The sequence below is a fragment of the Staurois parvus genome, unplaced genomic scaffold (assembly GCF_062004578.1).
Source record: "Staurois parvus isolate SC_StPar_1 unplaced genomic scaffold, SC_StPar_1.0 ptg000032l, whole genome shotgun sequence".
Lineage (NCBI taxonomy): Eukaryota > Metazoa > Chordata > Amphibia > Anura > Ranidae > Staurois > Staurois parvus.
This window is the reverse complement of record NW_028317828.1, coordinates 1,774,371-1,800,273: the sequence shown is the minus strand read 5'-3', so window position 1 is coordinate 1,800,273 and position 25,903 is coordinate 1,774,371.

Genomic DNA, 25,903 nt, shown 5'->3' with positions numbered 1-25,903 from the left:
CAAAGTCCTCTTTTCTGATCAGAGCAACTTTTGCATCTCATTTGGAAACCAAGGACCCAGAGTATGGAGGAAGAATGGAGAGGCACATACTGGAAGATGCTTGAAGTCCAGTGTGAAGTTTCCACAGTCTGTGTTGATTTGGGGAGCCATATCATCTGCTGGTGTTGGTCCACTGTGCTTCATTAAGTCCAGGGTCAACGCAGCTGTCTACCAGGAGATTTTGGAGCACTTCATGCTTCCATCCGCAGACAAGCTTTATGGGGATGCTGAGTTCATTTTCCAGCAGGACTTGGCACCTGCCCACACTGCCAAAAGCACCAAAACCTGGTTCAACGACCATGAGATTACTGTGCTTGATTGGCCAGCAAACTCGGCTGACCTGAACCCCATAGAGAATCTATGGGGCATTGCCAAGAGAAAGATGAGAGACATGAGACCGAACAATGCAGAAGAGCTGAAGGCCGCTACTGAAGCATCCTGGTCCATAACACCTCAGCAGTGCCACAGGCTGATAGCTTCCATGCCATGCCGCATTGAGGCAGTAATTGCTGCAAAAGGGGCCCAAACCAAGTACTGAGTACATATGCATGCTTATAGTTTTCAGAGGTCCGATATTGTTCTATGTACAATCCTTGTTTTATTGATTGCATGTAATATTCTAATTTTCTGAGATTGTGGACCGGCGCAGCAGGCTCGGCTTGCTCAGGTGCACAGGGAGGGACGAATAGTCCCAACCAAGCTGCGGAAGTCCGGCCCCTAAGGGAGGGGTCACAAAGGACACCGCACATCTGGCCCAACTGAACGGCCCACCAACCCACCGGAACAGTAGGGGAGCAATAACAGGTCCAGCCCCCAATGGCCAGGAGGGGAAACAGTAGCAAGGTGCACACAAAAAAATGCATATAAACCAATTGGTAATCACACAGCATATGCTACAACAGCATAACATACAGAGTTATTATGCAAAATAGATACAATACCAAAACATAAAGCGGACATAGACTATGGCAAGGCTGAGAACTATATAGATAGGGGAAGCATCACACAGAATTGCAATAATTCCCACAAAATAGTCACTGTATTGAAACAATGGCTTGGAGAAAATTACAGAATCATAAAAAAATTCATGGAACCGCAGTATATCATAATGTGTTTTTAGGAGGGTTACCCACCTAGCTAGAGCTTGTGTATCTTACAAGATGGCAATGGAGGTCACTAGGAAGAGAACCCCTAATAGTTACTATGAATGTCATGTATATTCAGCTCAATCAAAAATGGGTCCAAAACAAAACCTAGCAACCACATATCACCATTATCAGTTTCTTATAAAATGATTTATATGATATTACCTCATTAAGGCCTGGGGGATGGATTGCATGGAGTCATTCAATCCGCATAGTTTCCTTACGTAGTAATTTTTGACCAATTGCCACCATGTGGATCCTTAGTAACTATCTCTAAGACCGTAAATTTAAGCTTTTCACTTACATCTAAAAGTCAGCTGGGCACACATTGGTGTGAGGATCTAGCTGCATCCAATGTGGGCTCAAGTAAGAAAAAGTTACAGGAAATTATTTTGGACATATCACAAGTAGATAATGGGGGAGGGTGGTGAATAAAAGAGTAAAGCATGTTCGCTTTGTAAGGATATTTTCACATGTAGAGAATGTGTTGAAATTACACATTTTGTTTATGAGGTTTGTCTTTCTTTGTGACATGTTTGTTTGAGATGTTCAAGATGGAGTGAGGAAATGAATTAACCGCTTCACGCCTGCCGTATAGTCAATATATGGCTAGGGGGTGGTTTTGTAGTTCTGGGAAGATATCCAAGGACATCCTCCCACTCGTGTGCAGTGGCGCAATCCTGTAGCCAATGTGTCTGCTTGAAACAGCAGAACGTAGTGCTGGGTACCTGGCCACTTTGAGCAGCTGGGGTATCATGTGATCACTATATTCATAACAGCTTGCCATTCATGACAGCTCATATCAACAGTTATTACATAGTACAAGGCCATTCACAGCGGCCTTGTAACATGTAATAGCTACAGCTAATCACAGCATCACAAACCATTCATGACAGTTAAAACAATTGCCACTTAATAAATTATTTAAATTTTTTTTTTTTACATACTGTCACTAGTCAGTATCCCCAATTACTGCCCCACCAGTGATTGCAGATCACCAGATGACACTGTCATGCACTGGTAACATTATGTTGAAATATAAATTGTAAAAATAAGCACATTTTATTTGACTTTCATATTCCAAAAAATTGTGATAAAAACTTACAACTTTAAAGATGGTTAAACCTTGCCAGGTTGTACTACTATCTGGGGCTCTGATAGAGAGATTGCCCATTGCTTACTGTTCTGCTGACCATGTTTAACCTCAGCATAATGTGGGTCAAAAACACAGCCAGAAATTTTGGACAGGGGTTCTGGCCTTTTCCTACTTACCTTGAAAAATTTTTTTTCTTATTGTTATAGCAAGGCAGGAAGTGAGGTGACAACTCGTTAATGAGACTCCAGAGAGCAGTCAAAAACATACAGGGGTTCTAATTAGAGATGAGCGAATCGAACTAGGCGAAGTGGAATTCGTTTCGAATATAAGGAAAATTTCTAAAAAGGCGGCGACATGTGCGGCGACGGAGCGGGGATGTCTGGGAAGGCGCGCAGACAAGGCGCGCTGACCCATAATGCATTCATTCATGACATGTGATCGCATTAGTCAATCAGCAGCCAGCCAGCCAGCACTGTGTAATGGTCGAGCTATAAATGGCGGCCATTTTAGAATTCTCCATTTGCCTCCAGTCATTCAACAGAGGCAGACCTGGCTGTATTGAGGGAGAGAGTTAGGGCCACAGAAACGTTACTTAGGGCCACAGAAACGTTACTTAGGGCCACAGAATCATTACTTAGGGCCACAGAAACGTTAGTTAGGGCCACAGAAACGTTACTTAGGGACAGACACAGAATTGTTACTGAGGGACACAGAATTGTTACTGAGGGACACAGAATTGTTACTGAGGGACACAGAATTGTTACTGAGGGCCACAGAATTGTTACTGAGGGCCACAGAATCGTTACTTAGGGCCACAGAATCGTTACTTAGGGCCACAGAATTGTTACTGAGGGACACAGAATTGTTACTGAGGGACACAGAATTGTTACTGAGGGACACAGAATTGTTACTGAGGGACAGACACAGAATTGTTACTGAGGGACAGACACAGAATTGTTACTGAGGGACAGACACAGAATTGTTACTGAGGGACAGACACAGAATTGTTACTGAGGGACAGACACAGAATTGTTACTGAGGGACAGACACAGAATTGTTACTCAGGGACAGACACAGAATTGTTACTCAGGGACAGACACAGAATTGTTACTCAGGGACAGACACAGAATTGTTACTCAGGGACAGACACAGAATTGTTACTCAGGGACAGATACAGAATTGTTACTCAGGGACAGACACAGAATTGTTACTCAGGGACAGACACAGAATTGTTACTCAGGGACAGACACAGAATTGTTACTCAGGGACAGACACAGAATTGTTACTCAGGGACAGACACAGAATTGTTACTCAGGGACAGACACAGAACCGTTACTCAGGGACACAGAACCGTTACTCAGGGACACAGAACCGTTACTCAGGGACACAGAACCGTTACTCAGGGACACAGAATTGTTACTGAGGGACAGACACAGAATTGTTACTGAGGGACACAGAATTGTTACTGAGGGACACAGAATTGTTACTGAGGGACACAGAATTGTTACTGAGGGACACAGAATTGTTACTCAGGGACAGACACAGAATTGTTACTGAGGGACACAGAATTGTTACTGAGGGACACAGAATTGTTACTCAGGGACACAGAATTGTTACTGAGGGACACAGAATTGTTACTCAGGGACAGACACAGAATTGTTACTCAGGGACACAGAATCGTTGAATTAAAGAGTATGTCAGACAACATGCAGAGGAGTGGCAGAGGAGGCAATGTTTTAGGAGCGAGCAGACGTGGCAGCAGAGGAAGGGGACGAGGCAGCACTAGTCGCAGCAAGAGGCCATTGCTCCCGGTGTCATCCAGCGGTCGTGTCTCCACCGACAACCCTGCCGTCATCGATTGGTTGGCTCAGTCGTCTTCCTCTTCCCAGGTCACCTCTGACACCTACAGCCAACGGTCGGTGGGTACGTCACACACAACCGTTAGTTGGCATGGCCCGGGAGCAAGCCCACTGAAATCACGTGTCCTCGACCTGCCCCTGTCCTTTGGTGTTCCCTCACCAAGCGAAGTATCGCATGCTGTGGGCTCAGCCCCACTGTACAGTGAGGAAGAGCTAACAGAGGGCGGTCAGGAACGGGGGGAGACCTCCGCCTCTTCAGCAGCCAGGCGAAGAAGTATTGGGGAGGAGAGTGGCTCGGTAGCCGGTCTAGAGACAGGTCTGTCTCCTGACCCACACGCAGCTGAGGGGGCTAGTAGTGAGGCGGAGACCCTAATTAATGATGATGAGGCTGATCGCACTTGGCAGCCTCGTCGTCATCAGGCTATTGCTTCCGCATCATCAGGAGAAGAGGGTGGGAGCTTGGCAGCGAGCAAAACAGTCGGTGGGTTGCCCAGGAGGCAGCAGGGTCGCAGCAGTGTCAGTGGAGGCAAACGGCCACGGAGTAGAGCACCAGCTCCACTGCAGCCTACCACCACGGCCAGTAGTGGTGCCGGTGTGCACGGAGGAAGTAGCAGTCAGCCAGTGAGGAGTATCGGGGGCAAAGTTTCCTACTCGGCGGTGTGGCAATTTTTTGTCAATCCGCCCGAGGAAGTAAACGTAGCCGTATGTCGACTATGTGGCCAGAAAGTCAAGCGTGGCCAGGGGGCCCATGTTGGGACTACAGCGTTGCGGCAGCATATGCAGCGTCGCCATTTGGTGGCCTGGGAAAACCGTGATAAAGATACGGCGGTTCTGCCTGCCCCAGCCCCCGCTCCATCACCCACTCCGTTACTTGCTCCGTCACCCGACGTCAATCGCCCTCTATCAGCCAGTCAAGGCTCCAACACCTCTGCTGAGGGGAGTTGTCGCTCGTTGGCATCTTCCGCTCGTTCAGATGCTCCTTCTCCTGCTACTCCTCTTCACGGATTCCGTCAGCAGTCTTTCTTGGAATCCGTTTCCAAGAGACAACAGTTTGCGAGCACGCACCCGACGGTGCAAAAGCTGAACGTCCTCCTGTCCAAGTTGCTGGTGCTGCAGTCCCTCCCTTTCCAAGTGGCGGACTCAGCACCTTTCCGAGAAATGATGGCTTGTGCCGCGCCGTGGTGGAGAGTGCCAAGCCGTCATTTCTTCGCCAAAAAGGCAGTGCCAGCCCTGCATTCACATGTAGAAGAGATGGTGGGCCAGTCTTTGAGCATGTCGGTCTCTGCAAAAGTGCACGGCAGCGCCGACGTGTGGAGCTGTAACTACGGTCAGGGACAGTACATGTCATTTACAGCCCACTGGGTGAACGTGGTGCCGTCACAGCCGCACCAGCAACTTGGACAGGTCACGCCGCTTTTGCCTCCACGTTTGCACGTCCTTGGTCCACAAAAGATGTCCGCCTCTACCACCTCTTCTTCCGCTGTGTCCTCAGCCGCCATCCCCGTGCCAAGTCCCATTACCCGACCGGCATATCACATGTGCAGGGCGCAACGGTGTCACGCTGTGCTGCACCTAGAATGCCTTGGCGAACGTAGTCACACAGGGGAGGAACTTCTCAGTGTAATGAACAGAGAAATCGACAGATGGCTGTCTCCGCGCAAACTGAAAATCGGAACCATGTTGACCGACAACGGAAAGAACATGGTGTCTGCTCTGCGTCAAGGAAGGTTGTGCCATGCGCCATGCATGGCTCACGTGTTCAATCTGGTTGTCAAGCGGTTCCTAAAATCCACCATCCCACTGCAAGACATCCTTAAAATGTCACGTAAACTTTGCATGCATTTCAGCCATTCCTACACCGCAAAGCACACCCTCCTTGAGCTGCAGCGGCAGAACGGAATTCCACAGCATCGCCTGATCTGCGACGTTGCAACAAGGTGGAATTCAACCCTACACATGTTAGACCGCCTTTACGAACAGCGAAAGGCCATCACCGATTTCCTGATGTTACAAGCGGATAAAGGTACTCCCCTGTGTAACTTCGATGTCAGCCATTGGCAGCTCATGCGTGACACCTGCCGCTTGCTCAGGCCCTTTGAGGAGGCCACGCTATTCGTGAGTCGGCAGGACTATGGGATGAACGACGTCATTCCTCTGTTGCACGTCCTGGAACAAATGCTGTTAACAATGGCTGGTCAGGGTGCGGTAGACGTGGCGCACAGATCTCAACGCCACATGACCCCTGTGGGGGCAGGACAGGAAGAAGAGGAGGAGGTAGAGGAGGACATTTGTGCTCAGGAATTATTGAGTGAAATGGGTGGTTTTTCCACTCAGCGGACAGGAGTGGAGGAGCAGGAGCATGTGGTAGAGGAGGAGGAGGAGGAGACAGAGGACCCAGACGCACCGTGGCAGTATGCTGTGGAGATGGAGGCAGGGAGTCCCTCGCATTTCTTGGCACAAATGGCCCATAGCATGCTCGGTTGCTTGCGTAGCGACAGCCGAATAATAACCATCAGACAGAGGGATGACGTTTGGCTGTCCACCTTGTTGGACCCTCGCTACTGTTCAAAAATGGTGGCCTTTTTCACACCTGCTGAGAGGGAGGCCAAAATAACGTACTATAAAAACCACCTATGTAGTCAGTTGGTCTCTGCCTTTGTGCGCCAACGTCCATCCTCAGACACTGTGGGCCCTGTGCGCTCGCGTTCCGCTGCCATGGCAGCAGGGGAGGGGTGGGGTGGTAGGAGCAGTGGCAGCTCCACCAGCAGCAGCTGCCTCAGTCTGCAGTCGATGATGAGTAGCTTTCTTCACCAGCGCAGTGAGGAAACTACTAACCAGCCGCAGCAGCATCAGGTGGACCTGGAGCAGGACCTCAAACAACAGGCTTGGGCCTACTTGGACAGCACCCTGCCAACCGAGGTAGACAATCCCCTTGACTACTGGGCAACGAAACTTGACCTTTCGCCCCAACTAGCTGAATTTGCCCTTGAAAGGCTGTCATGCCCGGCCAGTAGCGTGGCATCGGAGCGCGTGTTTAGTGCGGCAGGAGGTATTGTAACTCCGCGGAGGACACGACTGTCCACCCAAAGTGTGGAGAGACTCACGTTTGTGAAAATGAATCAGGCGTGGATTAGTCTGGATTTCAAATCACCAGTTCCTGACACAACTGACTAAATCCGCCATGAATCATGCCCCAAACATGTGCCACTTTCAGGTCTCCTCACACTGCTGGTGTGTTCCATTTTTCGTCATAGGGTGCTGGCAGATTACGGGCCTCCCATAGCTGCTGCCAGGCCCCTAATCTGCCATGGGCCCCTGTACCGCCTCCTCATGCTGCTGCCAGGTCCACAGTGTCTCATGCCATGTGCCACTTTCAGGTCTCCTCACACTGCTGGTGTGTTCCATTTTTTGTCATAGGGTGCTGGCAGATTACGGGCCTCCCATAGCTGCTGCCAGGCCCCTAATCTGCCATGGGCCCCTGTACCGCCTCCTCATGCTGCTGCCAGGTCCACAGTGTCTCATGGGTCCCTATACGGCCTCCCGTTGCTGCTGTCTCCATCGCCACACTCTGCCATGTGCCACTTTCAGGTCTCCTCACACTGCTGGTGTGTTCCATTTTTTGTCATAGGGTGCTGGCAGATTACGGGCCTCCCATAGCTGCTGCCAGGCCCCTAATCTGCCATGGGCCCCTGTACCGCCTCCTCATGCTGCTGCCAGGTCCACAGTGTCTCATGCCATGTGCCACTTTCAGGTCTCCTCACACTGCTGGTGTGTTCCATTTTTTGTCATAGGGTGCTGGCAGATTACGGGCCTCCCATAGCTGCTGCCAGGCCCCTAATCTGCCATGGGCCCCTGTACCGCCTCCTCATGCTGCTGCCAGGTCCACAGTGTCTCATGGGTCCCTGTACGGCCTCCCATTGCTGCTGTCTCCATCGCCACACTCTGCCATGTGCCACTTTCAGGTCTCCTCACACACTGCTGGTGTGTTCCATTTTTTGTCATAGGGTGCTGGCAGATTACGGGCCTCCCATTGCTGCTGCCAGGCCCCTAATCTGCCATGGGCCCCTGTACCGCCTCCTCATGCTGCTGCCAGGTCCACAGTGTCTCATGCCATGTGCCACTTTCAGGTCTCCTCACACTGCTGGTGTGTTCCATTTTTTGTCATAGGGTGCTGGCAGATTACGGGCCTCCCATAGCTGCTGCCAGGCCCCTAATCTGCCATGGGCCCCTGTAACGCCTCCTCATGCTGCTGCCAGGTCCACAGTGTCTCATGCCATGTGCCACTTTCAGCTCTCCTCACACTGCTGGTGTGCTCCATTTTTTGTCATAGGGTGCTGGCAGATTACGGGCCTCCCATAGCTGCTGCCAGGCCCCTAATCTGCCATGGGCCCCTGTACCGCCTCCTCATGCTGCTGCCAGGTCCACAGTGTCTCATGGGTCCCTGTACGGCCTCCCATTGCTGCTGCCAGGAGGCAGCAGGGTCGCAGCAGTGTCAGTGGAGGCAAACGGCCACGGAGTAGAGCACCAGCTCCACTGCAGCCTACCACCACGGCCAGTAGTGGTGCCGGTGTGCACGGAGGAAGTAGCAGTCAGCCAGTGAGGAGTAGCGGGGGCAAAGTTTCCTACTCGGCGGTGTGGCAATTTTTCATCAAGCCGCCCGAGGAAGTAAACGTAGCCGTATGTCGACTATGTGGCCAGAAAGTCAAGCGTGGCCAGGGGGCCCATGTTGGGACTACAGCGTTGTGTCAGCATATGCAGCGTCGCCATTCGGTGGCCTGGGAAAACCGTGATAAAGATACGGCGGTTCTGCTTACCCCAGCCCAGGGTTCCATTTTGTCATAGGGTGCTGGCAGATTATGGGCCTCCCATTGCTGCTGCCAGGCCTTAATCTGCCATGGGCCCCTGTACCGCCTCCTCATGCTGCTGCCAGGTCCACAGTGTCTCATGGGTCCCTGTACCGCCTCCCATTGCTGCTGTCTCCATCGCCACACTCTGCCATGTGCCACTTTCAGGTCTCCTCACACTGCTGGTGTGTTCCATTTTTTGTCATAGGGTGCTGGCAGATTACGGGCCTCCCATTGCTGCTGCCAGGCCCGTAATCTGCCATGGGCCCCCGTACCAACTCCTCATGCTGCTGCCAGGCCCGTAATCTGTCATGGGCCCCTGTTGTCGCTTGTTGGCATATTCCGCTCGTTCAGATGCTCCTTCTCCTGCTACTCCTCTTCCCTGATTCCGTCAGCAGTCTTTCTTGGAATCCGTTTCCAAGAGACAACAGTTTGCGAGCACGCACCCGACGGTGCAGAAGCTGAACGTCCTCCTGTCCAAGTTGCTGCTGCCAGGCTCGTAATCTGTCATGCGCCCCGTACCGCCTCCTCATGCTGCTGCCAGGTCCAGAGTGTGTCATGGGCCCCCGTACCGACTCCTCATGCTGCTGCCAGGCCCGTAATCTGTCATGGGCCCCTGTACCGCCTCCTCATGCTGCTGCCAGGTCCAGAATGTGTCATGGGTCCCTGTACGGCCTCCCATTGCTGCTGCCAGGCCCGTAATCTGCCATGGGCCCCCGTACCAACTCTTCATGCTGCTGCCAGGTCCAGAGTGTGTCATTGGTCCCTGTATGGCCTCCCATTGCTGCTGTCTCCATCGCCACACTCTGCCATGTGCCACTTTCAGGTCTCCTCACACTGCTGGTGTGTTCCATTTTTTGTCATAGGGTGCTGGCAGATTACGGGCCTCCCATAGCTGCTGCCAGGCCCCTAATCTGCCATGGGCCCCTGTACCGCCTCCTCATGCTGCTGCCAGGCCCATAATCTGTCATGGGCCCCTGTACCGCCTCCTCATGCTGCTGCCAGGTCCAGAGTGTGTCATTGGTCCCTGTATGGCCTCCCATTGCTGCTGTCTCCATCGCCACACTCTGCCATGTGCCACTTTCAGGTCTCCTCACACTGCTGGTGGGTTCCATTTTGTCATAGGGTGCTGTATGGCCTCCCATTGCTGCTGCCTCCACCGCCACACTGTGGATCCACACTCTGGTTTTGGCCCCGTGACTGCCCAAATGAGTGAAGTGTGCGGTGATTCTAAGATCGACGGCACTCATCTGCATGTCATACTGACTGACAGTATTATTTCTCTTCCCCAGCAGACTCCAAGGGCATTTAAATTAAAGGTACAGTGTTCTGCACTAATATAAAGTCTCTCTGAAGCCTAGAAACACCCTTTTATAAGTTAAATTCGCAGCGAATATATTCGACTCGAATCAAAATTTTTTCACGAATTTGCCGAATCAGTCGAATCGAATTTTTGAATAATTCGCTCATCTCTAGTTCTAATCTTTAAAACAATTAATAAAAGGCTAGATATACACTTTAATTATATAGTTAGTCTGGCTGAAAAAAGACAAAAGTCCACCCAGTTAAACCATTAAAAAAAAAAGTTATAATCCTACACCCACAGTTAATCCAGAGGAAGGCAAAAAATCAATGATTTAATTTGTTCCTGCTCCTGCAGGGGAACAAATTCCTTCCTGATCCCCCAAGAAGTAATTGGATATTCCCTGGATTAACTTTACCTATAAATGTTAAAAAGATTCCAGAATTATATTCTGTGTATCCAAGAAAGAATCCAGTCCTTTTTTTAAAGCAATCCACTGAGCTGGCCAGAACCAACTCTTGAGGGAGTCTATTCCACATTTTCACAGCTCTCACTGTGAAGAAAACTTTCTGTGTTTGGAGATTAAATTTATTTTCCTCCAGACATAAAAAGTGCCCCCTTGCCCTCTGTGATGACCTCAGGGTGATAACTCTACACCGAGTTCACTATATGAACCACTGATGTATTTATGTTGATCATATCCCCCCTTAATCTCCTCTTCTCAAGAGAATAAATTCAGTTCCTCTAATCTTCCCTCATAGCTGAGTTCCTCCATGCCTCTTATCAGTTTGGTTGCCCTTCTCTGTACTTTCTCCAGTTCCCCAATGTTCTTTTTGTGAATTGGTGCCCAAAATTAAACTGCATACTCCAGATGAGCTCTTACAAATGATTTGTACAGGGGTAATATGATATCTCTCTCTCTGGAGTCTATACCTCTTTTATTACAATAGAGGATTTTGCTTGCTTTAGAATTTGCAGCTTGGCATTGCATGCCATTATTAAGCTTGTGATCTACCAGAACTCCCAGATCCTTCTCCACTATCGATTCCCCTAGTTTTACCCCCCTCTATTATGTATGATGCATGCATGTTCTTAGCCCCCAAGTGCATATCCTTACATTTATCAACATTAAAACTCATTTGCCACATAGTTGCCCAATTAAAGAGTGCACTGAGGTCGGTTTGCAAGTTGAATTATGATTTGCTTTGAACCTCTGTAATGCTAAGATTAAGGATGGTGTCATCATAGCTACACATGCATCAGTAACACATCCCCAGGAGTGTGCTCTTTTGGCTGGTTGCCTAGGTTAAAGGAACAATACATTTTCAAAACATATTTAAAAGTAAAACAATTGAAAACATTAATAATCTTCAGAAATAGGCATAAGATTCAATTAGATCATGTCAAGTGAGAGAACGCATAACAATCCCTCGGTAAAATGTTTTCTTGTGTATGTATTTCTTACTGGTTTGCCAACCATTTGTAAAATGCTGGTAATTGACACCTGAAACTGTTTCCCACTTGAGGATTGGCAACACTGTTAGTTGGTACTGCATGAGTTGTCCCAGATGTTTGGATGCATGTTGACCCTACCCAATGGCTTTGTCACAGAGCACAAGCTTGTCATACAAACAATATCTGACGCACTCTTCTTAACCTGCTTTATGGTGTGTGGATATTGCCACTGCATTAAATCTACTCGTAACTTCCTCCCGGAGCCTCTTATATATAACTGAAGAGGTGTAGGAGGACAAGCATAGGTCTCCATAACAGGCTTGTTTTGCTCTATAGAGAAGCAATAACTCTGGCTTCTGGATCTAATGGGCCCCCTTGATGATCCCCCCCTGGTCTCACAGTAGGGTGGTTGGGCAGTTGCAGAGCTGGAAGTGTGTTTTTCTGCTCACCAGAGTCAACTGCTTCCCTAAAAAAAATGCTCAACTGGCCTAACTACTGGCAGATTCCTGGGGACTGTGACTATGTCCTTTTAATTTTTTTTTGGTCTCTGAAAAATAACATTTTGCTGTTGCTAGCAAGAAAAATAGTGCAGTGAAGTTGCAGTGTAGTGCTTTTTATAGGGCATATGCTGACTAGTTAATTCGAGGTGTGTTTAGGATCATTATCCATTTGTAGAAGCCATCCTCTCTTTAACTTCAGCTTTTTCACAGATGGCATCAAGTTACCATCCAAAATTAGCTGAAATTTTATTGAATCCATTTTTCCTTCTACTCGTGAGATGTTCCCTGTACCACTGGCTGCAACACAACCCCAAAGCATGATTGATCCAACCCCATGCTTAACAGTTGGACAGAGGTTCTTTTCATTAAATTCTGTGCCCCTTCTTCTCCAAACGTACCTTTGCTCATTCCGGCCAAAAAGTTCAATTTTAACCTCATCGGTCCACAGAACTTGTTTCCAAAATGCATCAGGCTTGTCTATATGTTCATTTGCAAAGTTCAAACGATGATTTTTGCGGTGAGGACGTAGAAGAGGTTTTCTTCTGATGACTCTTCCATGAAGACCATATTTGTACAAGTATCTCTTTATAGTGGAATAGTGTACCACAACTCCAGTGTCTGCCAGATCTTTCTGGAGGGATCGTGCAGTCAAATGTGGGTTTTGAATTGTTTTTCTCACAATCCTGCGAGCTGTTCTGTCTGATATTTTTCTTGGTCTTCCAGATCTTGCTTTAACTTCCACTGTTCCTGATGACTGCCATTTCTTAATTACATTCCGAACAGAGGATATTGATATCTGAAAACGCTTTGCTATCGTCTTATAGCCTTCTCCAGCTTTGTGAGCGTCAACTATTTTCAGTTTCAGTTTTCTAGACAACTGCTTAGAAGAACCCATGGTGCTGATTGTTGGGGCATGGTCAGATGAGTCTGGGCATTTAAAACCTTTGAGATTGACATCACCTGGTCTTCCCAGACGATGATTGAGAACAATCCATGACACTGGCAGGTCTCAGCTTGGCAAAGGGGGCAGTGCATGCTATAAATTCTGCAGGGTGCCCAAACTTTTGCAGACGCCATTTTTTTGTTTTCTGTTATTTTGAAAGTGTAAATGATGGAAATAAAATCTAACTTTTGTTGACATATTATAAGAATGTCTAATCTGTAATTTGATGCCTTTTGGAGATTTTTCCATCTTTCCTTGGCTTCTTTATGCACATTAATACAAATTTTTAGCTGGGGTGCCCAAACTTTCGATCCCCACTGTAGTTCCGCTCAACCTTTTGGTGAACTGGCGAACACCAGCGGCCTAGTACATCCTGGTCTTATACATACCAGCACTGCAGTATCACTTGCTGATGTAGCGAGTCCTATAAGTGCAGCTCAACCTGGTGCAGTGGATAGCACAAGCAGTGTCCCGCAGCCACCAAGAACTCAAACACAGGCCCATAGAGCCCTTAGTGTCCTTCTGGATGTGCTTGCAAATCCTGATTGGCAGCCCACAAATTCTGCAGCACCTGTACTTCCCCTTTCACTGCCCAATTCAGGTGGAAACAAAAAATTTAACTACCTCCCTTTTTTTGGAGCTGTTTTTCACAGAAGATCTGTATGCATTGAATGTGGATCAAAGCAATTTATATGCACAACAGTTTATCGCCGCCAACCCAAATTCAAACCTTGCCAGACCTTTTGCATGGAAATCTATTATGGTTTCCAAATGCAAAGTTTTTTTGGGCCTAACGCTCAACATGGGCATTACTAAAAAAATTTATTGCAGTTTTATTGGTCCACAGACCTGATTCATCATATGCCCGTGTTCTCTGCTGCTATGGCTAGGCATAGATATGAGAATATAATGTAATTTATGCATTTCAAAGACAGTACACTCTGTTGTCCTTGGGGTGACCCTGAATTTGACCAGCACCACAAAAATGGTCGGACCCTCGTAAATCACCTTAACCAGAAATTTGCAGATGTCTATATTCCCCAGCAAAACATCTGTGTTGATGAGTTCCTCATTAGTTTTTATGGCCACCTTGCATTCAAACAATTTCTCCCCAGCAAGCGTTCCAGATATTGGGTCAAGGTTTATAAGACCTGTGAGAGGGCAACAGGCTATACATGTAAGTTTTGGATTTACGAGGGAAAAGATAATCATGTGGAGCCTCCCAGATGGACTTGGTGTCACCCTTTTTCCATATGGGATAGCACTTATACATGGACAATTTTTATTCAAGCGTGCAACTATTTAGATATTTATTGTCACGGTGTGAGGTCAGGTTCAGAGACCAGTAGCTATAGCAGCAGACCAACCAACAGGATAGGTAAACAAGCAGGTCACTCTGGGAAATGACGCAGGCTCACCTGAGGTGTAGGGTCTAAGCACTAACCTGTATTCAGCAGAGCTCCTGATGGTGGAGATGGATTTTGCTGCGTGTTAGTACCAGGTCGCAGTGCTCAGGATCACCCCACCAGGAAGTGAGCAAGCCAGAATCCAGTAACTGATATGGCAGGTAGGGATCTAGCAGAAGCGTAGTCAGTAAACAAGCCAAGGGTCGGTAACAAGTGGTAGCAGGTTGGGATGAGGAAGAATCTTAGTCAAGGAACAAACCAAAGGTCGGTAGTGAAAGCATGGACGGCAGCAGGAGAGACAAAGCGAGATACTGGCTGGAGAAGGCATAATAATCTGGCAAACAGGAAATGCAGAGACATGACTTAAATCAGGAAGTTCATGGGAGGAACAAGGTGTTCAAGGTTCATCAGAAAACAAGGCAGGGATGTCCAATAGATCAGGCAGATTGTTTTTCAGCATCCCAGGTAGCTCAGTGAGAAGAGTCACTGCCTGACACAGTCGAGGTCCCAGGTTCAAGTCCAGGCCCTGACATTTACACAGTCTTGGAATTGGCACATGTGGCACTGTGAGACCTAATTGCCAGGTGTGATGGAGGTGTGGGCAGGACAGAACGCACACGGAGAGCAGTGGGCACACAAGGTTTTTTTATTGAGGGATGTGGGACACTTGAACAAGGGTAACGTCCGGGGCACACAACAGAGGGACAGTTCAGGCAAAAGATCATCCAGGCCCACAGCAGGGGGCAGTTCAGGCCAAGGTAGTCCGGGCACAGAATTAGGGGCAAGTCAGGGCACACAGCAGGGGCAGTTCAGGCAGGGATAATCCGAGTGCTCAGTAGGGGCAGTTCAGGTCAAGGTAGTCCAGGCACACAATAGGGGGCAAGTCAGGCATAAATAGTCTGGGCACACAGCAGGGGCAGTTCAGGCAAGGATAATCGGGGCACACAATAGAGGCAGTTCAGGCAAAGACAGTTCGGGCACACGATAGGGGCAGTTCAGGCAAGGATAATCCGGGCACACAGCAGGGGGCTGCAGGGGCACTCCGCAACATGCAGTGTGCAGGGACACTCACAACGATCAGCTTCTAGGGACACTCAGCAAGGGACAGCTTCCAGGAACACTCGGCAACAGACAGCTTCCAGGGATACTCGGCAACGGACAGCTTCCAGGGATACTCGGCAATGGACAGCTTCCAGGGACACTCGGCAACGGGCAGCTTCCAGGGACACTCGGCAACGGGCAGCTTCCAGGGACACTCGGCAACGGGCAGCTTCCAGGGACACTCGGCAACGGGCAGCTTCCAGGGACACTCGGCAACGGGCAGCTTCCAGGGACACTCGGCAACGGGCAGCTTCCAGGGACACTCGGCAACGGGCAGCTTCCAGGGACACTCGGCAACGGGCAGCTTCCAGGGACACTCTGCAACGGGCAGCTTCCAGGGACACTCTGCAACGGGCAGCTTCCAGGGACACTCTGCAACGGGCAGCTTCCAGGGACACTCTGCAACGGGCAGCTTCCAGGGAAACTCTGCAACGGGCAGCTTCCAGGGACACTCGGCAACGGGCAGCTTCCAGGGACACTCGGCAACGGGCAGCTTCCAGGGACACTCGGCAACGGGCAGCTTCCAGGGACACTCGGCAACGGGCAGCTTCCAGGGACACTCGGCAACGGGCAGCTTCCAGGGACACTCGGCAACGGACAGCTTCCAGGGACACTCGGCAACGGACAGCTTCCAGGGACACTCGGCAACGGACAGCTTCCAGGGACACTCACAGCGGCCAGCATGCAGGGACACTCAGTGGCAATTTCCAGGGGCACCCACAGCAGGCAGCGTGCAGAGGCACTCAGCGGCAGCTTCCAGGGGCACCCAGCAGCGGGCAGGGTGCAGGGGTGCTCAGTAGACAGGCTTGCAGGGTCTTGGCTGTGGGGTCTGGCCACAACTCAGACCCCTCACAGCACTCTGCCCCGAGCAGGGGATGAACTAACTCTTCGGGTCCTGCTCCTGTCTCTTTATCGCTGGAGCAGGACACTTCCTGGTTGCCCCGGCAATGGCCAGACCGGCATCGGGTTTCTGGGGCAACAAGCCCCGCCCCCTCACTCCGGCGATGCACAGGGAGCGAGTGTAGAGCACGGGAACCTCAGGGCCGCGCTGTGCCCGCCGAGACAAGGGGAAGGGGGTGCGCGGAGACACTCAGGTGGCCAGGGAGAGGTGCGAACCGCATTGCAGGGGGCAGATCCCTGGCATCCAGCACACCACTTTGATGTGGCCTTGTGCAGGCGCAGAGACATGTAATGAGGAAGGGAGGGGGAAAGCGAGGAAGTGAGAGGGGGGACTGTGACACTGGGACTTCCCCCAATGGCATCTTAGAAAAGGGGAAAAAGTCTGCTTGAAAATATTATGAATTTCTCACAGTGAAGTGGAAGGACAACCATTCAAATTTCCATGACAGCTGGTGTTGTGTCCACTCTGTGTCCACAACTATAACCTTGACATGGGAGGGGTGGACTTCAACAACCAGATAATGAAGCTGTACTTAGTTTCCTGAAAAGCCAGACACTGGCACAAAAAAGTGTTTATCTCAGTTGACTCTATTTAACTCTTTTGTGCTTTACAAAGCAACTGGATGTAGTAGATCCTTCCTAAAATTCCAGGGTGAGATCATCACAGCCCTTTTGTATCCAGAAGATGCTGTGGCCAAGACCCCCAATCCAAATGCAGTTAGCTGGCTGCATGAGAGGAATTTTCCCGATGCCATTCCTGGTACCCCAACCCAAGAGGCACCACAAAAAAGATGTCGTGTCTGTAGCAGACATGGAATTAGGTGTGGCACCCGGTTTTTAGTCCCTCCTGTCTTGGCCAACCAATTCTCTGCCTCAAGGACTGCTTGCATCGCTACCATACACTAGTGGACTATTTGTATAGGGTACAGCAAGGCACAGTCTAGGGTACACATTTACACAGGGTCTTGAAAGATGCTAGGTAGTCAGGAAACTGGCTATCGCATTTTGAGAGACCCTAATATCTGGAAGTTAAAAAAAGAAAAAAATTAAAAACCAAAAATAGTTGTTTTATTGTTGTTGAGTTAATATTTTACTGTTATGGCTTTACTGTTACTGTTTTATTGTTTATGTCTTATTATTAACCATTGCTGTTTTCTTTGCAGGAATGCCATTCAGCTGCAGCGTCAATCTGTTTATTCTGACAGCAACAGGGTCTTGCAGCATGTGCAGTGCTGTTGGATGAGATTTTTCATCCGCAGTTAAAAAAAGAGTAAATATACCCAAGCATGGGAGTCTGGGATGTCCAGTGTGTGGATGGCCCCTATGATTAGGCATATGTTTTTTAAAAAATTTTGGCAGATATTTCTACATCCACATCGATCGATGTGAATAGAGGAATCTGTTAGGTTCTTTTTTTTTTATTCGTTCAGCCCACAGGCTGAACAAAAGAGAGAACATTTCATGTGTGCCCACCATTGGAAGTGAGTGGACGCAGGGCAGTATATTCTAATTGTGGGCATACAACACTTTTTCTGGCAGAGATTCCTTTTCTTTTTTTCATACAGCCTACAGACTGCATAAAAAAAAAGTACACAGCATATATACCCAAGAAGGACCAGCAACGTACTGGTACAGCACTGGACTTTGAGTGGTTATAACAGGATGATGCCTGCAGCTGCAGGCATCATCCTGATATCGTTTTTTTCAGCTGGCGATCGACTTTCATGTAAAAGAAAACCTAGTGGGTAATTAGCTGCAGGATTGTTTTTACAAGCAGTGAGAGAAGATGCTCCCCCCCATTGCCTTCCAAAGATTTCTTGGGCAGTCCCATGCCATTAGGGGAACCCAGAATAACGCCAATCATCTCTATAGTCTAAGAAATCGGAAGCTGCAAGCATTTCATCACTTCAGTTTTGCAGGATATAAACAGCGCCATTTGTAAATTGGGAAAGTATCTGATCACACTGATCTTTGTGAGTCTAATTGACCCTAGATTTCTCAGAAAAGAATACCTGTCAATGCCAATTGCTGTCACAGGGGATATTTACATTCTCTGGATAACAATAAAAGTGATCAAAAAATGAAAGGGACAGTGCAAACATATTTGAAAAAATCATAATAACTAACAAAAAAAAAAAAAGCACCATTGCCCCCCCCCCCCCCACATGCGAGCGCCTGCAGGCGTTGACCCGTGTTGGTATGTAAACAGCGGTTGCACCATGCATGTGAGATATCGCCGCAAACGTCAGATTGAGGGCAGTAATTCTAGCACTAGACCTCCTGTTTAAATCTAAAAGTGTAGCCTGTAAAGGCTTTTGAAATGTTACCTATGGATATTAAAAATGTATGCAGTTGGGGGGCCCTCGTGAGCAGCGATCCAAGATGGTAACCCGGTAATCGCACTCCTCACCCACCGGACACATCGGCCATTCTGCCAGCCTCCTTGGGGGCACTGCACTTTCCCCCTACCTCTCCCCTGGTCACTGATGCTCACCTGCATAATTGGGGAAAAAAATGGGAGCCTCCCGTGCCTTTAGCGCTCGGCAGGCCGCGCCAGAGTCTGCAGACTCCCCAGAAGCCCAGGCCTCGAGTTTAGAGCTGCTGCCACCGCTGATCTGTATCCTACCTCTGACACAGATAATGTGACAGACACCCCGTTGCCACCCCCCTCCAACCCTGAGGGATGCTGAGCTTCTGAGCTGCTTCAAAACCATTCTACAGAATGAGTTATCCACCGCTACCTCTAGGCTTGCAGAGCATCTCTCCAGGGACATCCGGGAGCTAGGGAACCACACGAATGACCTCGATGATAAGATGGATGCCGTGGTTACAGTAATTGAAAATCAAGAACAAGATTTGTCCGACCTTAAGAAGGAACTGACAGATACGTTACTACAGCTTGAGGACTTTGAGAACCGTTCTCGCCGCGGCAATCTACGCCTGAGAGGTATCCCAGAAACCGACACGGATCTCACTTCTACTGCCACAGCCTTATTTCAAAAGTTGGTTCCTGCTATCCCAATGGACCGGCTTGACTTCGACTGTATACACCGGGCCTTGGGACTAAAACAGCCTGACGGGCCCCAAGGGACATTATCATCAAATTTACATATTATTGTACCAAGGAGATGCTCCTCATGGTGGCCAGAAACAAGCCAGAGCTCAGCTGAAAGCATTGCTATCAGCTTTTCTCTGATCTTTCCCTGATCACTCTTCAGGAATGCCGCCAGCTGAAGCCTTTCACCTCTGTCTTAGTGAATCGGCGTATCAAATATGCGTGGGGCTTCCCCTTTCAACTCTCCTTTGATTACTAAGGCCGCAGCCACTCTATCACCACTCCGGAGGAAGCACAATCTATTCTGGAATCCTTACACCTTTTACCACCAGGAGGCATTGCACAGAGCCCAGTGTGCCCTTCTGGATCTTAGTTGGCTTCTTCTCAACTTGGGCACCTCTGGGAGAAGGTATCCAGCCAAAAACGATCCCTCCCTCAGACCCCTCTGCGTTCCAGTCCTGCGCACTCCTCTCTGGGCTGATACCAATATTGGACTTCTTCTGCCGCACTTCCACATTGGAACATATATCTGGAATTGTGAGTTTAGGCTGCCAGGCCATTTTACAGTTGTGTTATAATGTTATGTTTAGACCCTGTTTTGCTGGTTCATCCTCCTCTTCCTTCTACCAGAGACCTACTTTGTTTATGGACTGGCCACGCTCGTATGGGTCCCAGCCCCTGTGTGGGTCCGCCTGAGGCTGAGGGGTTGATGCATTCCCTAGTTGCTTCCATTTGACTGCTCCTAGGCATGAGCTCCTTACATCGATTGGCACTGGTGGAGTCTTCCCTGGGTCGGGGGTGGCCTGCTGTTCTTGACTGGACTTAATGTTTCAGTCTTTATGTTTGTATGTATGACCAATAGTCTTTGGAGCCCAAATTGCCCCATACTTATGAGTGTTTGACTTTCTCACGGGTCCTTGGGGCCTGGCTGAAGATAATTGGGTGTGGTGCGTCCCTCACTTGGTGCCCCGGTGACTGGCTCCCTGTGGGGGCCCTGTTGTGTGCCTTCCGCTGGGGCGCCGGGGGAATCACCTGAGCTGTGCATTGTTGTTTATCCATTGCTGTCTATGGCCTTTGACCCTGGGGCTGGAGGTGGGCCGTTTGGGTTTAGCTGGAGTCTGGACTCCCCAGGGGATAGCTGACCTGTAGTGTGGCCAGCCCCCCTGCACTCATACACCTGTTTCCATCAATAATAGTCGTAATCTCTGATAATTTGTAGGGGTTTTTTTTTTTTTTTCAAATTGCAGTTGTCGTGTTGTTTATTGACATGTGATAAACAGTTTTGTATATCTCCCATAAATCCCTTTTCCCTGCTTCCCTTTCCCGTCCCTTCCTTACCCTCCTTCCCTTCCTTCTGCCTTACTCCCTTTCTTTCTCTCCATGGGTAATTAAATCCACCTGGGACCTGTAGCCAGGACTCTCAGCCTGGGGATCAGACAAGTCCTGTCTGGAGAGCTGAAAGGTTGGTGGAAACTAACTAGCTGTGTACGTTGTGGCTGACAAGCGGTAGGCTTGATCAGTCTGGTAGTTAGGACCTGCATTACTGTGTAGTGAGAGCCGGGACATGGCTAGTTTTTTTTTTTTTTTTTGTTTGATATTTTCCTGCCCTGTTTATTTTGGTTAACCCCTTGACACCTACGTCACACAAATATGTGGCCTTGCAGAACTGGAATCTTTTCCGTGGGGCTGCATATTTGCGTACCTGTCTTTATGTTGGGAGTGCACCACACAGCGGACTCTCAGTGCAAAGACCAGGGGGTGTCACTGAGAGCCCTGGGTCCTGTTCTAACGACCGGGAGCTGGGACTCCCGACTCCGGGTCACATGATCGCTGTGATAGCCTTGGATTGGCTATCACAGTGATTAGTCACTGTGAAGCCCGCCCCCCCTTTGTTTTTGTTTTTGTCAATCTTGTCATGTGTGTCAAATCTCAACACCCCTGCCCCACTTCCGAAGTCCTTTAGTACCCTTACCCATTATTGAAGAACTCTTTGAGAGGATTGCCATGGACCTTGTGGATCCACTGCCCAAGTCTGCCTGGGGCCATCAATATACCCTCATAATTATGGATTATATTACCCTGAGGCAGTTACTTTGCACACTGTCTCTGCTAAAAACATAGCTAAAGAGTTGTTCATGGTGTTCAGTTATGTTAGGGTCCCTAAGGAGGTCCTTACAGACCAGGGCACCCCATTCATGTCACTGGTAACCAGAGAAATGTGCAAATAGTTTAAGGTGACGCAGTTGTGAACCTCTGTGTACCACTCGCAAACAGATGGCTTGGTTGAACGCTTTAATAAAATGTTAAAACAGATGTTGAAAAAGATTGTTAATAAGGATGGGAAAAACTGGAACTTTCTTCTCCCATACTTAATGTTTGCCATCAGGGAGGTTCCCCAGTCCTCCATGGGGTACTCTCCATTTGAGTTACTCTATGGGAGACACCCTAAGGTACCAAGGAATCATGGGAGGGGGCGCAAACACCCCACAAAATTGTCATTGAGCATATTGTGCAGATGCAGGACAGGATTGCAGCAATTATGCCTACTGTAAAAGAACCTTACTTCAGGCCCAAGCAGCCCAACAAAGAGTATATAACAGGGGGGCCCATCTCTGTGTTTTCTCACCTGGTGACAAGGTCCTGGTGTTAGTTCCCACAGTTGAAAACAAGTTCCTGGCAAAGTGGCAGGGGCCATTTGAAGTAATCGAAAGAGTCGAAAAGGTAAATTACAAAGTATATCAACCAGGTAAAAGAAGGCCCGAGCAGATATACTATATACATCTGTTAAAACCCTGGAAAGATAGACTGGCATTGACTATGGAGGCCATTCCTATAACTCCTAGGGGTACTGAGTTCCCTCTGGTCCCTGAGGTCACTATTCCCGACACCCTGTCTCCTTCCCAAAAACCGGAAGCTAGAGCCTTCCTGATAAGAAACAGAGAGAAATTTTCAGAATTGCCTGGTACAACTTCAGCTGTTCAGCATGATATTGTTACTGAACCTGGGGTCCATATCAAACTAAAATTCTACTGAATTCCTAAAGCTAGGAGAAAGGACATCAGGGATGAAGTCCAAAGGATGCTGGAGTTAGACATAATTGAGGAATCTAATAGTGACTGGTCTAGTCCCATTGTATTGGTCCCAAAACCGGATGGCACCTGGAGGTTTTGTAATGACTTCAGGAAACTGAATTCGGTAACATTTGACAAGTACCCAATGCCTAGGGTAGATGAGCTGATAGACAGACTTGGTAAGGCCTGCTATCTGACCAAATTAGACTTGACCAAAGGATATTGGCAAATCCCCCTGACTGATAGCGCCAAAGAAAAGACCGCATTTGTGACCCCGGAGGGTTCTTTTCAGTATGAAAAGATGCCTTTTGAGTTGCAAAATTCCCCTACAACCTTTCAGAGGGCCATGGAAAGAACCCTAAGACCTCACCAACAATATGCAGCTGCCTATCTGGATGATATTGTAACACATAGCACTGATTGGGAGTCTCACTTGCCCCGTGTCCAGGCGGTTTTGGATTCCCTTTTCAAGGTAGGGTTTACAGCCAATCCAAAGAAATGTGCCATTGGGTTAGAGGAAGCTAGGTATCTGCGCTACACTATTGGTCAGGGAATCATAAAACCCCAAAAGACCCATAGAAGTGGGCAGAGGGAAATTTAAAGTGATAAGTTGTGGGACAATAAAGTAAGAGAAACCCCCCCCCAGAACTTGGATAAGGGAATTAAGTTCTTACAGTGGCATGAAAAATAAAGTGGCTAAAGAAAGTGGGCCCGAGGGTTCCCTAACAGGTACAATTAAAAAATATATATCCTCACAGGGGAATTTGACCCCAGAAAGACAACAAGGAATAAGTGAAAGGAGTGAGCTGTAAATTAGTGTAGAAGACAATCCTAGACTATCCCTGGGAATGGCTAAGAGTGGTCAACAAGTGAAAGAGTGGAGGTGGGAGACCAAGAAAGTGATCTACAGATGCCAAATAAAAGAGAAATAGTAGAAATGTTTAAAGGTCTTGAAAAATCAATAAAACAAGAGATGGCGATAATACAGAAAGACTTGGAGCAAATGTTAACAAGAATGGAAGAGACGTAGGGAAGAGTGAATAAAAATGCCCAAAATATTCTGAAATTAGAAAAATGGACGATAGAAATGAGAAAAGAACAAAGAAAGCTGCTATATAAAATAGAGGATCAAGAAAACATGGATAGGAGAAGTAATCTAAGGATTCGAGGAGTACCAGAAATTTCACATGGAGAAGATCTAATGGGTATAATATGTAAAATGTTGAACACTATAATGGATAGATCTGTATCAGAGACTCTTAAACTGGACAGTGTATATAGAATAGGAAAGCCCCCAACAAGAGAAGGGTAAAGAAAGGCCAAGAGATATAATTGTACAATTCCATAATTATGGGGATAGAGAAGAGATATGGAAGAAGATCAAAGGAAGAACAGTAATTAAATATGGAGAAATAAATATTCAGATTGTTGCTGAATTGGGATAAGGATGAAACTCAGCAAAAAAAAAAGAGGAGATAGAAATAGTAAGGAGAATCCTTGGGAAAGAAAGAACGGAGAAAGTAAGAAAGTGGGAAAGTAAGAGATAATAAAGGAGAACTAAAATACTCTACCAAAAATATTGCAAAAGTGTTTAAAGATTATTATAGTGGGGCGCATGCGCGGCCAGGAACGATGGCGGCCGCACTTTAAGTGAGCTCCGCTCATCCCCGGCCAGTATAGACTCACCCGACAGCCGCTTCCACTCCTCTTCAGCTGCGGGTGAGTCCTACGTACCCCGCACCCGGCCCGGCACTTGAGAGGAGACTTGATGGGGAAGATAGGGTGCTGGAGGCCCCCCTCCCCGCAGTCACGTGACCCGCGGCCGTCGCCGCTCCGGCGGTTCCTTTCCAGGCCGCAATCCCCGGCCTCTAGTATGGCTGGGAGCCCAGGAAGGGATCGCGGCCCCCCAGTGGTCGCGGAGGGTACTGCACCCTCAGATGTTCCAGCCTCTGCCCTGACTCCATCCCTGCTGGAGGACTATGAGCCCCAGCATGCTACTGGGGGGGTTGCGGAGCACTCTGCATCAGGGAAGCATCCTCCCTCCATCCAGGCACCTCAGCAGGCCACCTCATCAGCTTCCCTCACATTGTCAGCGTTGGATGATAAGATACAAAATTTTTTGCGCAACATTACTGCGTCCATATCCATGGAGGTGGGAAAGCTGGCCTTGGAGCTTAGAGGGGAAATTGCCCAGATTGGAGACCGCACGGACAGATTGGAAAACGAGTTTGATAATTTGGTACAATACGTCCACGTACTGGAAGAAGATAATGCTTACCTGAAGCACTCCATGTCCCAAATGCAGCTCCAGCAAGAGGACCTGGAAAACAGGGAACGGCGCCAAAATATCCGTATTCGCGGTATGTCCGAGTCTATTGCAGATGCACAGCTGCACCGTCATCTTCTGTCCTTCTTTACCGCCACTGCCCCCTTAGTTCCAGAAGCAGATTGGCGTATGGATAGGGCTCACCGCTCCTTGGGCCCAAAACCTGCTGAAGGCACCAGACCACGCGACGTTATTGTTCGCTTTCATTTTTTTCAAAGCAAAGAAGCTCTACTTTCTGCTGTTCGCCATAAATCATCGGTGGATTTTGAGGGTGACAGACTCCAACTCTTCTGCGACCTGTCCCCGATTACGCTGGCTAAGCGACGAGACCTGAAGCCGATTACCATGCACCTTCAACAACACCGTGTCCCTTACCGCTGGGGGTTTCCCTTTCGGCTGATTGTAACCAGGGACAATACCCAAGTTGTGCTCCGTGATCTTCATGAGGCGGACTCCTTCCTAAAACGCCTGGGACTTCCGCCTCTGTCAGAAGATGTGTCCTCTGCCACCAACTCCGTCTCGTCCGTCCGCCACCCCCAGCGGGATTTGGACCCCGGTTCGCAGAGGTCGGAAGAGACCTTCACGTACCCCACAACGTCCGCGCCATCCTCGGTCAACTGATCCACCTGCTTGACGAATCTCTGGGGCGACCTTCTGGATCCGGTGATGAACCTTTTCCTCCTGGGTTTTTGGTTCTCTCTCTTTTTTTTTTTTTTCTCTACGTAATTTTCCCACAGGTTTCCCTTATCTGTCCAGCCAAATTGTGTTGGGTACTTTTTTCATTTTTGATTACTTTTTCTTTCCTGGCCGGGCTTGACGTCCTCTACGATGTTCTGGCTGTCGTGCTGCTCCCGATTTTG